Consider the following 15,155-nt stretch of genomic DNA (forward strand, 5'->3'; position numbering starts at 1 on the left):
CCCTGTGGACAGCAGCACTGTAGCCAGTAGGTATGTAGAGAATTAAAGGATTAGTCCTGCATAAATTCTACTAATAAAGACAAGTTAGAGTAAGATCAAGAAAAAGAAGTAGAAAAAAAATAGACATTATTGCGGTGGCTGTTTCCCTAAACCCCCTTTTTTCTGGGCTGACCCATGATCTCAGAACAAAAAAACCAACCCCATGCAGACATATCCATCTCCAGCTCCATAAACAGACTCAACGATCCCTCATATAGATCTGGACAGCTGGAAGGAAGCTCTTGGAGGGATTCCTTCCCCGTATCCCCTCGCTTCCTTTCCTTGATCCAGACGCAGTATTTCTCAGACTTGCTACCCTCCTTCTTTGAGGCTTTTTGCAGTCTTGCTACTTATTTAACAGCAGAGCCCCCATTACAGTGAAGCTCAAGGAGCTCGGGGGGTAGGCATGTGCTTGCCAGAACTGCTTGCCGAAGCCAGGGTGCTCCTTGTCAAGGTGTTATAAAGACATTTCTACTAGCTTTTGACCTGTAAGAACTGTCTCCCAGCTCCATGCCCGGCCGGCCCCAGCATCCCAGAGTGCAGCAAGGCCAGAATTTACTTCCTTTGCAGCTGCAACAGCAGCCGTGGCTTGAGGTGGGACTTGGCTGAGAGGCTGCAGCCATTTCTTCCCTGCTGGTGCTCCGGTGGCTGCCTGCTCTGCCCGGAGCTGCAGGAGGAGGCAGCGCTGGTCACAGGGGTGACGGGGGGGTCCCATGGGAGCAAGCCCCTAGGGAGGCCTCTAGGAACCAAAATCAAGTGAGGGTCATTCTGGTTGGGTGTTTTCTGCCTGAAAGCATTTTGATAAATCTAGGATATCCTGTTGGAACATACTGTTTTTTATTTTTTTTTATTTTCATTTTTTTAAAAACGGGGGAATTAAAAAACAAATTTAAACATTTTGAACAGCTTGAGATGTTACTTCCTAACATATTTTCTATTAATATAGGGATGCATAAAAACCCAGACATTTTCTCATATATATTTTCTAAATAAACGTTCCAAAATCTTTTTCTGATGAAAAGGATCCCAGCTCTAAATTAAAATCAATTTTTTTCTGACCCTGAAGAGATTCTTCTTCCACCAGGAATGTGGTCTATGGGGACACTTCAAGCTCACTTCAATCTGGAATGAAAACAATGTCAAAAAACTTGGAATCTGTCACAAGCTGGAAATTTGGACTCCCACCAGAGGAGTCTGGAGACTTCTATCCCCTGTGAGCAGGCTGGGTAAAGGAGGGCTGTTCTGCCTCAAAGCAGATCCCACAGTATACGAGGTGGGAAAAGCTGGAAACCAGCTCTCAGTACTGGTTCTGGGGGAGCTATGCCTGCCACCAGCTCTTGATAATGCGACATGGGGGCATCGTATTTCCTTGGGACAGGTAACCACTAATGAGCCGTGGCTAAGAGTCTTCCCTGACCTACCAGGTGCTCTCACTGAGATTTCCAAATTGGTTGAGGTCTCCTATGTTGCCTTCCCACCACACCAATGGCAACCACAACCCTGGGCTTTGCTGCAGAGGGCTGTTTCCTTCCCTTCTGCCACCTCTAAGGTGGCAAGGGAGATGAATGGGCAGAGCTGAGGTCTCCCAGGAGCTCATCAGTTCTTTAGAAAGAACATTTTCTGATCCAAAAGAGTGAGCGTGGCTGATGCAGGTGCCCTGGGTACCAGGTCTCCTATGCAACATCATTAGAGCTTCCCCTTTTATGTATTTTTTACTCATACTTTTACACAGGGAAAGCAGCAATTTTCTTAATTTGGCAGCTACGTGCACGCACAAAAACACCTAACCGACAGTCAAACTACTCACAGTAGCAACAGACAGCAACATGAGTTATAATCTGTTTGACTGTGGTGCTATCACACTCCAACTTCATATATATTTGGTGTAGTTTCATATGTGGTTTTTTTATGTAAATACAGATTTACGCACTTTTTATATGCGTATGTATATACATATGCACACACATACCTGTGAATATGCTTACTTCTATTTACCTATAGATAGGTACAATGCACGGTACCTGTAGTCTTAAGCACGGTCACACCCTTAGCAAGGGCTGTATCATGAATGGTCAGGGTGAGTCATAGACATCTAAGCGCATGAATACACTTGTATTTTGCCTGACCTCATTAGATACCTATTCTGGATGTGATTTTACAAAGGACAGTGCTAAGCTAAAGAAAGCATTTCCCTTACAGTGCTGCACAGAAATACAGGCCTTTGAATGCACCCAGAGGAAGAAGAACGGCACAAGCAACCAGATAAAACTCAGTGAGTATTTCAGGCCACTGGCAAAATTCGGTATTTCACACAGCTACGGTGTCTCCCTGGCACCCCCTGACTGCCCTGGGGTGATGTCCAGCCCCTCCAAGCAGCATCCTCAGCACCCAGCCGGCCCCAAGGCCACCCATGTCGTCCTGCGAACATGCAGTCCTGATGGAAAACCCCTACGGAAAACCCTTCACCTTTCCCTCCCCCAGCTGCCAGGCATCCCTGGGGCAGCGATTTGGCAGCAGTGCCATGCAGTGAGCCAACTTGCCGGTGCGGTTCGGTGATTCCTGCGGCCAGGCACCGTAAGGCACAGCTGTGCAGATGTTTAACGTGCCCAGGAGCGAGCTGGGCTCTCAGCCTTGACCGTGATGTTAAAACACTTGCCTGTCATCTGGAAGTGCTTCTTCCCTTGGGAAGGGGGCAGCGGCACATGCTGCCCATTCAAACAGGGACCAGAACACAGTCTTGGGGCATTTCTCTTCCCCTGTATGGAAGATGACATCCGAGGAGCAGGAAAACAACTTAGTGAGGAAGGGAGTGGTTCATGGGAGGAGGAGGAGGTCTTAAGATCGTGTGATTTTTAAGCCCCTATGAAGCAAATGTAAGACTCTCGCACACATTTAGTATCTCTTTGACCTTAAAGTGATATGTTTGTAATGCAGTTATTGCTGGGACCACGGAGTGTGCACCAGCATGTGGCTTGTTTTTACGCACTGACACATTTCCTGAAGGAGCAACCAGGGTGAGATTTTTTAGATAAATTCAAATGAAATTATTTCTTGGGTTTTAACCCCTTCTTCCCTTTGTATTTGCTGAACAGCTCCGAGAGCTCTTTTGTCCATAAATGTGCTGCGTTTTGAGGCACTCTGGCTGGTTTGGGTCCGCCAGTCAGATGACAGCAAAATCTGCCAAGCAGTTTGGAGTGAGACAGCACGGGGTGATTTTAGTTTGCCTGATCCCATTTCAGACCATTGGCAGTCTGTTTCACCCTCCACAGGGATTGTATTAGTGGGTTGTAAGTCTATGCTCATAAATTATAACAAGTTTTCGGGTATTGTCATATTTTCTTCTGTTCTCAAGGCTGCAAATGCACACTCTTGCATTTGGCTGCATGCAGAGAAATCCCCCTGGCTTCAGTGAAACTAATGACGGTGCCAGATAGTTGACGGTAGTGACAGGCAGTGCATCAGAGTGGGCTTAGCCTCTCTTTGTGGGGAAAAGTAGAAAGAAACAATATAATTAAAACCCAAACAATGACAATGCTGATAATCAACAGAAGGATTTTTGTTCCAGAAACTCAGGTTTGGGGGCACAGCGAAGAGAAATGACCTCACTTATTGAAAGCAGATCTGGAAAACAGTTGTTTTGCAAGATGATGAACTAGGGATAAATAATTTCGGGGGCAAGGGGCTTCTGTAATGGATAGGAGACAGATACTCTGGAAAAAAATATGGATATGTTGAGCAAAAGGAAGAATGGAATAAAAGATAGGAAAGATGCTCTGGGAAAACCATTAAACACCGCAACAGGGATTTTAAAGCTGTTGTTAAACTGCAGGCTGACCTCATGAAACAAAAGGGAAAAAATGTGAGCTCTAAAGGAAAACAGAAACTCAAGAGGAGCGGCAGAGGAGTGTTTCTGTAAACCCAGCACAGACAGCTTTGCTGAGTATGGGCAGAAAATGGATCTGCATTTTTTCGTTGTCTTTCCCAAAAGCAATTTCAAGATTAACCAGCCCTGCCAGAAATTTCCCTGCAGTTGGGCTGGTGCCCACCCTCCACAGGAGCCAAGCCCTCAGAGAGGAGGCAGCCGCAGACCCACAGCCCCTCTGCCACCTCCTGGGACCTGCAGACAGACCCACCATCTTCTCACCCTTCCGGCACCCCAGAGGAGGAAGGGGCTGTGTGGAAGGTCCCGTCCCTCTGAGGGGTGGTGGAATTGGCATGGGTCTGGCACAAGAAATGCAGTAAGACTCCCCAGCCACCTGCGCTCACTCCCTCTTCTCCATCATCCTCACTTAGCTCAGGGGTCCCTCCACTGCGAGCCTGGCAGTGCAACTCGTGCAGTCAGCAGCCTCTCTGCTCTTCCGTTCCTTCTGCTGAGCCTGTGATGGTAAGACATGAGAAGGAGGAGGCTGGACAGTGTAACTATAGAAAGGCAATGCTCAAAAAGTCCATCAGTAGCAGTAACGAGGTTGGCTTCTTTGTGGTGGTTGCTGTCAGTGGTGAGGACAGGAGATGGTACGAACAGACAAGGGGCAGGCAAGAAAGCCCAAGGGCCAAGGGAGGAAGGAACAGCGTGTCTTTGAATAGCTTTTCCAGGTTCCCAAGTCACAAGTGGTGATGCTGCCCCAGCTGTGGTGTGATGAGTGACAATGCCCGTGACATTGATCCATCCATCCATCCATCCATCCATCCATCCATCCATCCATCCATACCTACCCACCCATCCACAAAGCACAGCCTTGTTCCCTTGAACAGGAGTTGGGTGGGAGCAGCAACAGCAGCTGCCCAAAGGCTGCAGAAATTAGATAGCTGCCGAAATGCCTTAGTTCTTACCTGAATACAAGCTCCAAGCCTGAGGGTCACATTTTGGGAAGAACAGTGGGAGACTGAAGGCCTGGCTTGTGTGGACACAAAGTACAAATTTGGGATGGGATCTCAGGCCAGCTGTGTTCTGGCAATCCTTCACTCTTCTCATGGGTAGGGTTTTTTTTTAATTTTTCTTGTTATTAAAATGCTGGCATTAGCAACAGGTAAAAGAAGGAGTTCGGCTGGTGAGCCCACCAGGTTGGTGAGCCACTGCACTGGTCTCTCACACCAGTGGTGAGCCCCAGGGCTCCTCTCAGATTAAAAGAGCTAGCAATTACAGAAAACTCCTATTCCCCATCTGTTTGATCGGAGGGGGACCAGGCACCCATTGTAAGCACATTGGAAGCATATGCCTCTGCTACGGGCTGGGAAACACCTGCGGAGCTTCCCAGCCTCGCCGCACATGCCTCCTTGCCCCAAACCTGCCGGGCTTTAACCATGGGACCGTCAGCATTAACCTGCTGGCTGTCACCATGGGAGCTGGGGAACCAGGTTCACACGCGAGTATTCACACAACTATCCTTCCTGCTATTAGAACAGCTACAAAAGAGGACAGCAACATTATAGGTATATTTTTTATATATATATGTATATAGTTATCAGCAGGATGCTGATGACAGCAGTCTAGTGGAGACACAAGGCCAGGGAGCTTTGCTGCGTGGACAGGAGCCAGGCAGTCCCAGTCCCTCTTGGGGGCAGGAGTCCCTCCTCTCCCTCCTTTATTTAAAGACTGTGTTTACAAAACCAGGCAAGCATCCCTGCAAGGATCAGCCTCACCAGCTGTCGAAAACAGAGGTGTGAGAACCAGCAAATGCAGAGGCTCGGCAAACATGGTCAGTTTGGGTAAGAGCCCAGTCATCTTCCACAAATGCATGGAGAGAAGTCGTTTTTTTGCTTTGGTCTCGTTCCTCTAATAGAACTTCATAAACGTGGGCGTTATCTCTTTGCCCTGTGTTCACTGGGGCTGACTGACAGCCGTTTTGGTAGCAAGGAGCCGAGCAGGCTGCGTGCTCTCCTCCGCGTGCTCTCCTCCGCGCCCTTGCGCAGGCGTGCTGGGATTTGCGTGGCTGAAGGTTTTCTTTCCAGGGCTCAGCAGGGAGGTTACCAACTCATTCGGGCTGAGAGGCACCAGGGCAGGGCAGGACAAACCTGGCCAGACTTGTCCTCTTCCTGTTGCAGAGTGCCCACAGTAAGGCGGTGAGGAAAAGGAAGAGGTTTTTTGTAATGAAAAGTGGAAGAAAACACCTCCATGAAGATTATTTTTCATGCGCTGAGCTGTAGCCTGCTGCACCTCGAAATTAGCACTTTTAAATCATGTGGAGACGCTCGTAGATGACTCCGTTCCTCTTTTGGTTTCCATTAATTTAATTTTATTACTAAATATGTTGCACACCACTTTATTTTTGAGTAAAACGTATAGCTGCAAAGGAGGCAATTTTTTCCCAGGAGGCAAGAAGTGCCTTGCACCTGGCTGCTGTGGGACCTCCCCTGTGCCCTGCCGCCCTGCCAAGGCAGCACGTCGCTGGGCAGACGTGGGGCTCGGGCTGGCCTCTGCCTTGGAGAAGGCTTTCTGAGCTTCTTTGGGGAGGGAGGTTTTTCTCCCGTGCTTGGGTTCACACCACAAAAATAAAAGATATCTCCAGGCAGAGCCTGGGAGCTACGGAGGCTTTGAGGACAGGCAGTTCTGCCTGGCTGAGGACCGGCAGTCTGTCTTATGGCACTTGATTTTAATGCCATTTAAAAAAAATCTTTGCAACCTTTTAGGCATTTGGCCGCCTTTTATTAGCCAGAATATAAAAAAGTGTGTAAATAGGAAAGGCCTTGTCAGGGCCAGGTACAACTGATGCCCAAGCAGCAGCAGTGTGGGGGTAACATGAATTGGTGCATAGGGAGGTGCTTTGTTTTCATGGTGTTTGTTTTTTAGTTGTTTTTTTTTTTTTTTGTGGCTAATACATTTGTTGCTGAAGGTTTATTTTTAGCTAAAAGAGAAATCATTGTTACGCCATGGCAACCAGAATTGGGAGGTAAGGTAGAGCAAGCTGGTCTGACTGAAATATATATGAAAGCATCCAAATTGATTAAATATCCTAAAAATAAAGATGATAGCTGTTAGCAAAACATGATGCTGATGTTTGTGATTGAGAAACACAAACTGCTTCCGTTATGGCATAATTTTTTTTTCTCCTAGTTACTGGCTGTGAAGGGAGGCCTGGAAAAGCTTTGCTGATAGTCATAAATGACTAATACTGCCAAAGGATTTGCAAAACGGGTGGGAAGTTCTGCTGGAGACACGAGGAAATTAGGCTTTCTCTTCTGAGACGTAATAAAACCCTGCCCGCGACCCGCGCTTGAGTAACCAGCTGCAGCGCTGAGCCAAGTGGCTGGTGGGTGGCAGGGGAGGTGGTGGGTCGGTTTTTCCCCTTCCTTGCTTGGGCTTGTTTAATGTGTGCTGAGCCAAGTCCTGGCTGCGGCGATGCCGGTGTCCATTGGGATGGCGGTGGTCATGCTTCTCATGGACCAGGCAGTGCAGCACCTCCAGGTTTGTGATGCCTAGCATGCCTGGTGGCTTTTCACTGGTGTCAAAGAGCAGAAGAGCTGCACAGGGTCTGACCAGAGCCCCACCCAGCCCCATCCCTAACAGCCACCTCAGGATGCTGAGAGGATGGGAGTGGGCAGCAGTCCCTGAATGACTTCCCCCTGAGCTGTGATTTCAGGCACCTCTGGACCATGGATGTGTCGTTATGTTCACACACCAGAGTGTGAAGTCACTGTCCCTTTGGGGTGAGGAAGACAGGCCTTGAGGACCCAGGCACCCAGGGTGATCCCCAGCTGGCGTCTGCTGTGTGGGCTCCTCCATGCCAATGAATCTTAGGGGACACCCCCATCAGTGCAGGTGCTGAACCATGAAAGCAAACAGGCAGAAGGGGCAGAGCCAAAGGCAGGATGAGAGGTCCCAAGCCTAGGGCTGGGACCTCCGTCCAAGGCAGATGGAAGCTAGGGAGATGTTGACACCAACACAGCCTTGTCAGCCCTCTCCTCCACTTCCGTACTTCTTCTGGAGGTCAGGAGGGAAATGTTCCCCCCATGAGTAGCACCTTTGGTTGTGGGGTCTCCTCTAGAATCCAGCCCATTTTATGGAGAGGGGTGGGAGTGATGGAGCTCATAGGTGGTGCAGACAGGCAGCTTGCGCTGCTCTTGCCATGCACAGATCCTGGCGTGGTGAGGGATGAAGTGTCTCTGCCCTGGTCATGACCTCTGTGTTCTTCCAAGGAGGCAAGACTTGACGAACTCCAAATTGATGTTGTCAGATGTTTAGGATCAAGGGTTTCACGATGAGGCCACCTCCACTTTAGACTGTGGTAGATCTATCCAGACAAAGGACCGAGTTGCTTAGGTGGGAAGAGACCTCAGGAGATCATTAGTCCAACCTCCTGCTCAGAGCAAGCTCAGCACTGACTTCAGATTAGGTGGCTTTGTCCTTTGGGTGTTGGAAGCCTGCATAGATAGAGACTGCACAACCTGTCAGGGCAACTTGTCCCATTGCTCAGTTACCCTTACAGTATGTATTTTTTCCTTATGCCCAGTCAGCCGCAGCTTCAGTATCTTTCACCCAAAAGATTCTCTGATGTCAAATGCATTTAAATGTTTCCTCTTTATACCCTCTTCTAATCCATTAATCGAGCTCTGAGAGTTCTCCTTCCTCGCTGGCCCTGATCCTAGAGCTGAAAGCATTCAGCCAAAATTACGGTAAAGGCCCTGGAATTAAACCTTCTTTCCCAGCAATTCATAATTTGGTACTGCATAATTTTTACCACTCGGATGCTACTTGTTGAAAGTAAAAATACTTGGGGAATATTGTCATGGTCAAGAAAACAATTTAGGCCATATTTTTTTGTTCTACTTCCAGCAGACTATCTAGCCAAGTACAAAATTTTGACAAACAATGCCAGTATTTGTGAATAACTTACCATTTTCAAAGAGCATCTGACATGCTCTAGCATGTTTTAAATGATATGCACAACACTATTCTTATATGAAACTATGAAATCTTAACTTATCCTTAATTCTAGTTAACACAAAATCAATGTCTGTGGGTTTTTTTGTATATCCCCAAAATGATAAATGAATCTCTTTCAAAATATGCCCCGTAATTAGACTCCTCTTGACTTGTTCTTTATGGATGCTTTTGCACCTTTTATGCATAATGATTTGATTGACCCTCTGTTCTGATATCTATTTAAAGTTGTTTGACGCCGTGGGAAATACTCTTAATGAATACATTAATAATTATGCACAAAGTTACAAAATCAAGCCTAAGCACAAAGGTGAACACCAAGACTGAGCCAACAAAGTTTTCACATGAATGTTTCAGTGGGCTGGAATAGTTTTCTCTGTCTGCAACGGCTGCAAGGATGTGAAGAATTTATAAAAAGAGACTATCTTTGGTCCAAACAGGTTACAAAGAAAGGCCTTGATCTTGCAAGCGGCTTTGAGCAGATTCCTGAACCAATGTGCAGCTGGTCGTGGCAGCATGAAGGAAAGGCAGAGCCACGGCTTCATGCCTCAACGTTTTCCTAATCTGAGGGCTGCAAATTTAGGTGTGAACCTCCACCTGTGTGCCAGGGGAGCCATCCTCTTCCTTGTTCCAGGTGGGTGTCCTTGCCTCTCCAGCACCTCTGGACATGCTGGTGTACACAAGCTCACTTTACAGCTGATGAAATACTAGCAGCCCCTTCAAGGGATGATGGTGGTCCCCCTTGGCCCCAGGTTCCTTGTCTTGCCCTGGCACAGGCTCAGCCCTGCCTGAGTCCCCAGCCAGCAGAAGGGGAGTTTTCTGACAGTTTAGCTCCCTGAAGGGGTGCAAGGGCATCAGCAGAAGGTGAAGTGGAGAGTGGTGACGGTTTTTGGTGTCTGGTAGTCATTAGCTGGGATTTGATGTAGTGTGAGCCCTTTGATGTAGCCCTTTGATGTAGTCCTTCCCCATGCATGATGGGAGCTATAGCATGTGCTGGACCCAGGCTGGACGTCCAGGCTCTGAGGGCATGGGTGTCCTCTCAAAAGGTAAATAGGGTCCCAGTTAAACATGGCCTGAGCTTAGGGTGAGCCATTATCTTAAGGGTTTTTCTCCCTGAAGTCTCTAAGACATGTTTTTCCCAGGGCTGTGAACAAACAGGATGCCTCTGCAGGGCAGCATAACTGGTGAGGGGAGCACCTGTGGGGTGTCCTTCCCACAGAGACGCTTGCTGGTGGGCCCAGGTCAGCACCCATGCCAGGGTGGGCAGCAAAACCCAAGACCTTCAACATCCCCATCCTACCAAGTGTGTGGTGCCCATCTTGCATCTCCTCCTGCTGCGCATCCCCTCCTTGGCTTGGGACAAGGCTCCAGCAGGGCCACGGAAGCACAAGTCCTCCCTTGCCTGGGGCCTGGCGAGGTGGCTGTCTTTGTTCTCCACTTGTAAAGCTCTTGTCACCACCCGGACTCTCAGACGCTGTGATAATGAAAATAAGATGAAATAGCACTCGGTTCATTTGGTGAACTTCTATATGGTGAAACTAAAATTGATTTTTAATTTTTAATAGGTTGACTCACCACTCGTGGGCATTGCAGACAGTAGTTAAAAACTACTTTGCACTGGAGTCAGAAAGTCAGACCTAATTAAAGAATATGTCCACAAAAGCACTGCTAATAGACCGAAGGGAAGACCTTAATTAGAAATTTGGGAGGTAGTAACCCTCCTGTTAATAATGCTTAAATGACATTTGGGAGCCATGCAAAATAGTAAACAGCTCCTCTCTGCATAACTACAGTCGAAGACAAGAGACCAGAAGAGAAACCTAAATAGGGTCTGGACGCTGCCACTCCAGAGCTGAAACAACCTCCTCCTTAAAGCAGTCTTCAGTCTTGTTCTCCTCTTAGTAACAAACAGCACTGCAGCACTTAAAAAAATCTGTAGAGTAAGGCAGCAAGGTGACTCCAAGGACTGTAAGGCATGAGCAATAGTATGCAGAAGCTAGAACACCTCAGCCTACACAATATGACTTAACTCTGCTCTTAAAGCAAAGCTCCAGGCGCATCTTTGGTTATCTGGCGAACACAGCCAGTCAGGGCTCGAGAGAAATGTAACTGAAGCAAGCAAAATATTTCAGGCATGTCAACGGTGATGCAGTGATTTGATAATGAGTAACCAGGCTAGCAAAGTACAATGCTTTGTGAGATTTCATTTCTATTCAGAAGGAAAAAAAAAAATAAAATCCAATTATAACGTGCCTATCAACACAAGTGTGAAACTCTTGTAATGATATAAAACTTGGACAACGCTGTAAGTCCAAGGGCATGCTCTCGTCACCTGCCGTGACTGACCCCAATGTAACCTGCCCTGACAGACTGTCCCAAACTCCATTTCTCTCCCCGCTCCAGCTGGTGCCTGGGGCTGCTGCGCTGGCGCTGGTGCAGCCGGGGAGCTGCAGGGACCTGAGAACTGAGACTATGGGCAACCTGAGACTGGCTGCCGTGGCACCCACACCTCCATCGGCACCCACAACTCCATCAGCACCCACACCTCCATCAGCACCCGCAGCCGGGGAGGGGAGTGTGGGTGCTGAGCGCGCTGCGGGAGTCATCTTTCGACAAGTGCTGTGTCAGAGCTGAGACATTAAAAATAACCACTGACATGTTCAGGCACGGTACCTCCTATACAAAAGAAGTATCGTGAATTCCTCCATACCTTTTTCTGTTGTGGCTGCCAGTACACGAATCTACCTAAATTATCATATTGTTTGGGGAGAAAACCACAATGCGGATTTAAAGTGTGATACGATAATGCAAAAGAAATGCTTTCGGTCATTTTTAGCATATTACCAGAAGACCTAGAGACATCCCCTTTCTCCTCTAACCCAGGGAACAAGAGTAGTTTGAAGTTTGAGGTGTTCTGTGATCTCTGGATGTTGTGGGCTACATAAGCCCAAAATATCAAAATGTTGGTGTATCTGGTTGCTGATGCCTGGCAGTTTCATAGCAGCCTTCCCCAGGCACTCCCTGCAACTAGGCATAAATACACTGTACCAGATACATTTAAAAATGGAAAATTTTATCAGGGTCGCAGTTCTCGCATCTTTCTGATTTTCATTAGCAAGCCGATTTTATTTTAATTTTGTGAAACTTTCAACTAGTCATTTAAAAAATATGAAATACGGGTCATTACATGGCAGAGCACACTAGCATCATATGTCTCAACCAGGAGCATCCTTCAGTGCTCTGCACATTCAGAAACTGTTTCTTCCGCCCCCACAAATCAGCCGCCACGGCAGGGGGAAGACAAGAGCCCAGTTACAGTCTGGAAGCTGCATCTGGAGCGTTTAGAGGGGAGAAAAAAGGGAAGATTAGTGACCTCCAGCCAAAACATGAATATTTGAATTGGCATGATCAGGGAATGAAGGCGTATTGCCCTGTAAGGTGGCCGCAGCCATCGTGAGCCATGGAGATGGGGCATCTCTAGCAGTCAGAGGTCCACTTTTGGATGTGCTGGAGCCATGGAGCCTCAAGAGAGTCTTCAATCTCTGAGGTCTTTACTTTGTTGGAAATCGAAGGTCAGTTGTCTTTAAGATGTGCCCAGAGAGAAGCCACAGCTGTCGCTGTCCGAGTGCAACACCGGGTTCAATCTCATTCACTCCCAGTCCTTCTTCATGAAGTCTTGTCTTAGGGGCTGGCAGAGAAGACCAGGTTTTGTTCATGTCAATTCTGTCATGAAACGCTTTGTTACACATTTGGGGCTCCCTATCGTTAAAAAAAAAGAGAGAGAAAAGGTAACTCACAGCTCAAGCTATTAAAAATCTGCAAGCCATGACATTAAAATAACTTTATATCCACTTTCACCTTCTTTTTGTAGGGGGCGGCCTCTTGTCAAGCTACATCTTCTGAAGAACAGGCTCATAATAGAGCCATATGTGCCTCATCCTTGTCCCTGAACACAAAACAGTAGAAATCTTCCCTAAATCACAGGCAGGAAAGGCTATTTTAAACTGCTGCTTGAATCAACTATTTGAAATCTATTTTGGTATAAAATGTGAGATTGTTAATTTCTCTTAAAACAACTCGTTGTGCCCCAATGTCCCACAGCAAAAATACGACAGACATCAACAGGGAAGCTGGCATCTCATCCACCAAGGAAAGCTGAGGATAATCTGTGCAAGTGCCCTTGCTTCTAGTTCAAAATGGCCTTCAAGAGAAGAACTGAAAGGAAACACAGCAGGCTGGTATTAACCAGCCTCAGCCATTCAGATACTTAGCTGAATTATCAACTTAGTCTGAAAAAGAAAAGAATTCAAAACCAGACCATTGATGGTAATTAACAACTGCACTTTGTGGGCTTTCAGTCTAATGAATACACAAATGAAAAATCAATGGAGGAGGCTTCCAAAAATGAACATGGCAACAATCTTGATCTTGGAGTTGGCTCAAAGACGGCTCCTCCCAAACCAGCTCTAAGGCTGTGTACTTACTGTACATTTTTGTTACTTCATTGCACATCTTTCCCTTTGAGGAACTCATTAGTCCTTTTATTGATGAAATAAATACAAGTTTAATTTTCAAATTAAAAAAGCATTAAAATAATTACATGTCCAAAGCCCTAGTTCAAAAACGATAAGAGATCAAATCTGTCAAAGGCTGAAAACGATTCCCAATCTTCTGAGGGTCATCTGAAAAATTTGCTCAGAATGAAGCAGCCACACTGAATAAAACTTTAAATAAAGAGGATTAAGCTCTGCAAACCACCAAACTCGGCTGAAGCTGCAATTCAACATTATAAATTGCCAACTTCATCTCTTTTTAGTTGGAGAAATACAATATACGTTTGTCTTTGTTACAAAGAGGTTCTGCAGTTCTGAGATGAATACACTATAGGACTGACAATGGCTAATCGCCTCCAAAGGCTGGGGGAAGGCACAAATCGCATCCCCCCGGGGTCATTTTACGGGCTCTATTACCTCTGTGTGGCACAGTCAGGCAGACTTCTGCTTCATACCCAGCATTGCTTCTGAATTATGTCTTTGCCTGGAACAAGATTCTGGCGATGAAAAATTCTGTTTCAGCCAGACGGAACTATCCATGAATTCTGGGAAATACTCGCTGCTTGGGAGAAAACTTGAGAAAATTTGTGTAACTGCCAGTCAGAAACCCACGCAGGATGGGGAGGCACTCCCAGCGGTCCGGATACTCTTCTGAGATGTGACGTGACTTAGATTTCCTTCTTTTATTTATTTTTTACCCTAGGTCAGAACATCGGTCTATCTTCAGCCCCCTGCCATTTCCACCACACTGCTGAATACAATGTTCCATCACCCCGTCCTAATGTTCCAAGCTCAACCCATTACTCTGATGAAAAAATGCATTTTAAAAACCATTTAGGGGTTGAATACAAAATACAATTTAATTTGAAAAGTCCTTCATATTTGTCCAGGATTCAGAAATATTTTGATTTGGGGTGGATCCAAAATGAAATTTTGCATTTGATGTAGTCACAATATTGTAAAAGCGGCGATTCCCACAGCCTCTCCCTTCCTGACAACAATTGAATCTGATCTCGCGTGGCACATTTTGTGCTGCTGCTGCCTTCATTGATTACATTTTTCTGTATCTGAGTAGTTGCATCCATATGCAAGTAAGGAGAAAACTTGGCGTGATCTTTTCAGGTACTTTGGGTCAAGTGATAATTTGGCTGCCAATAGCTCAGAGGCAAATACATCTGCCATTATCCACTCAGCAGCAGTTCCTCTGTATCAGCTTTCCAGCCATAGAAAAAAATTCTGTAATTAGGAGGCCTTGGGACAGAGAGAAGTTGTTGGATGCAGACTCAGTCAGGCATTTTTAGATATATTTGCTGTTTATGCCCAGTGTGTGATTCCAACTTTCATCACACTCAAAAGTGAGTGAAGAGCAAAGCTCTCCCACCTCCTGCACCGGGGCAGAACAGCTCTGTTTGGACGATTTCTTCCTCATCATTTTAAACCTGTCTCAAGCTCCTGCTCCTAATTTTGTGTGATGTTATCACCACAGAAACATCCTTTATGGTTGGTTAACCACTGCAGCAAGCAAAGGACTTCTTATGCGTTGGCTTGTGTTCAGTTTCTTCTGGAGCTCGCCGCCTCCCTGGCTGATGGCCACGGGAGCCTGAGGATGCTCCACCCAAATGGGGTACAATGCCCGGATGACTGTGGTATGACCATAAGGGTTGGTTTTCTGCTGCTCTACCTGT

This window comes from Chroicocephalus ridibundus, chromosome 1, assembly GCF_963924245.1.
Source record: "Chroicocephalus ridibundus chromosome 1, bChrRid1.1, whole genome shotgun sequence".
Classification (NCBI taxonomy): domain Eukaryota; kingdom Metazoa; phylum Chordata; class Aves; order Charadriiformes; family Laridae; genus Chroicocephalus; species Chroicocephalus ridibundus.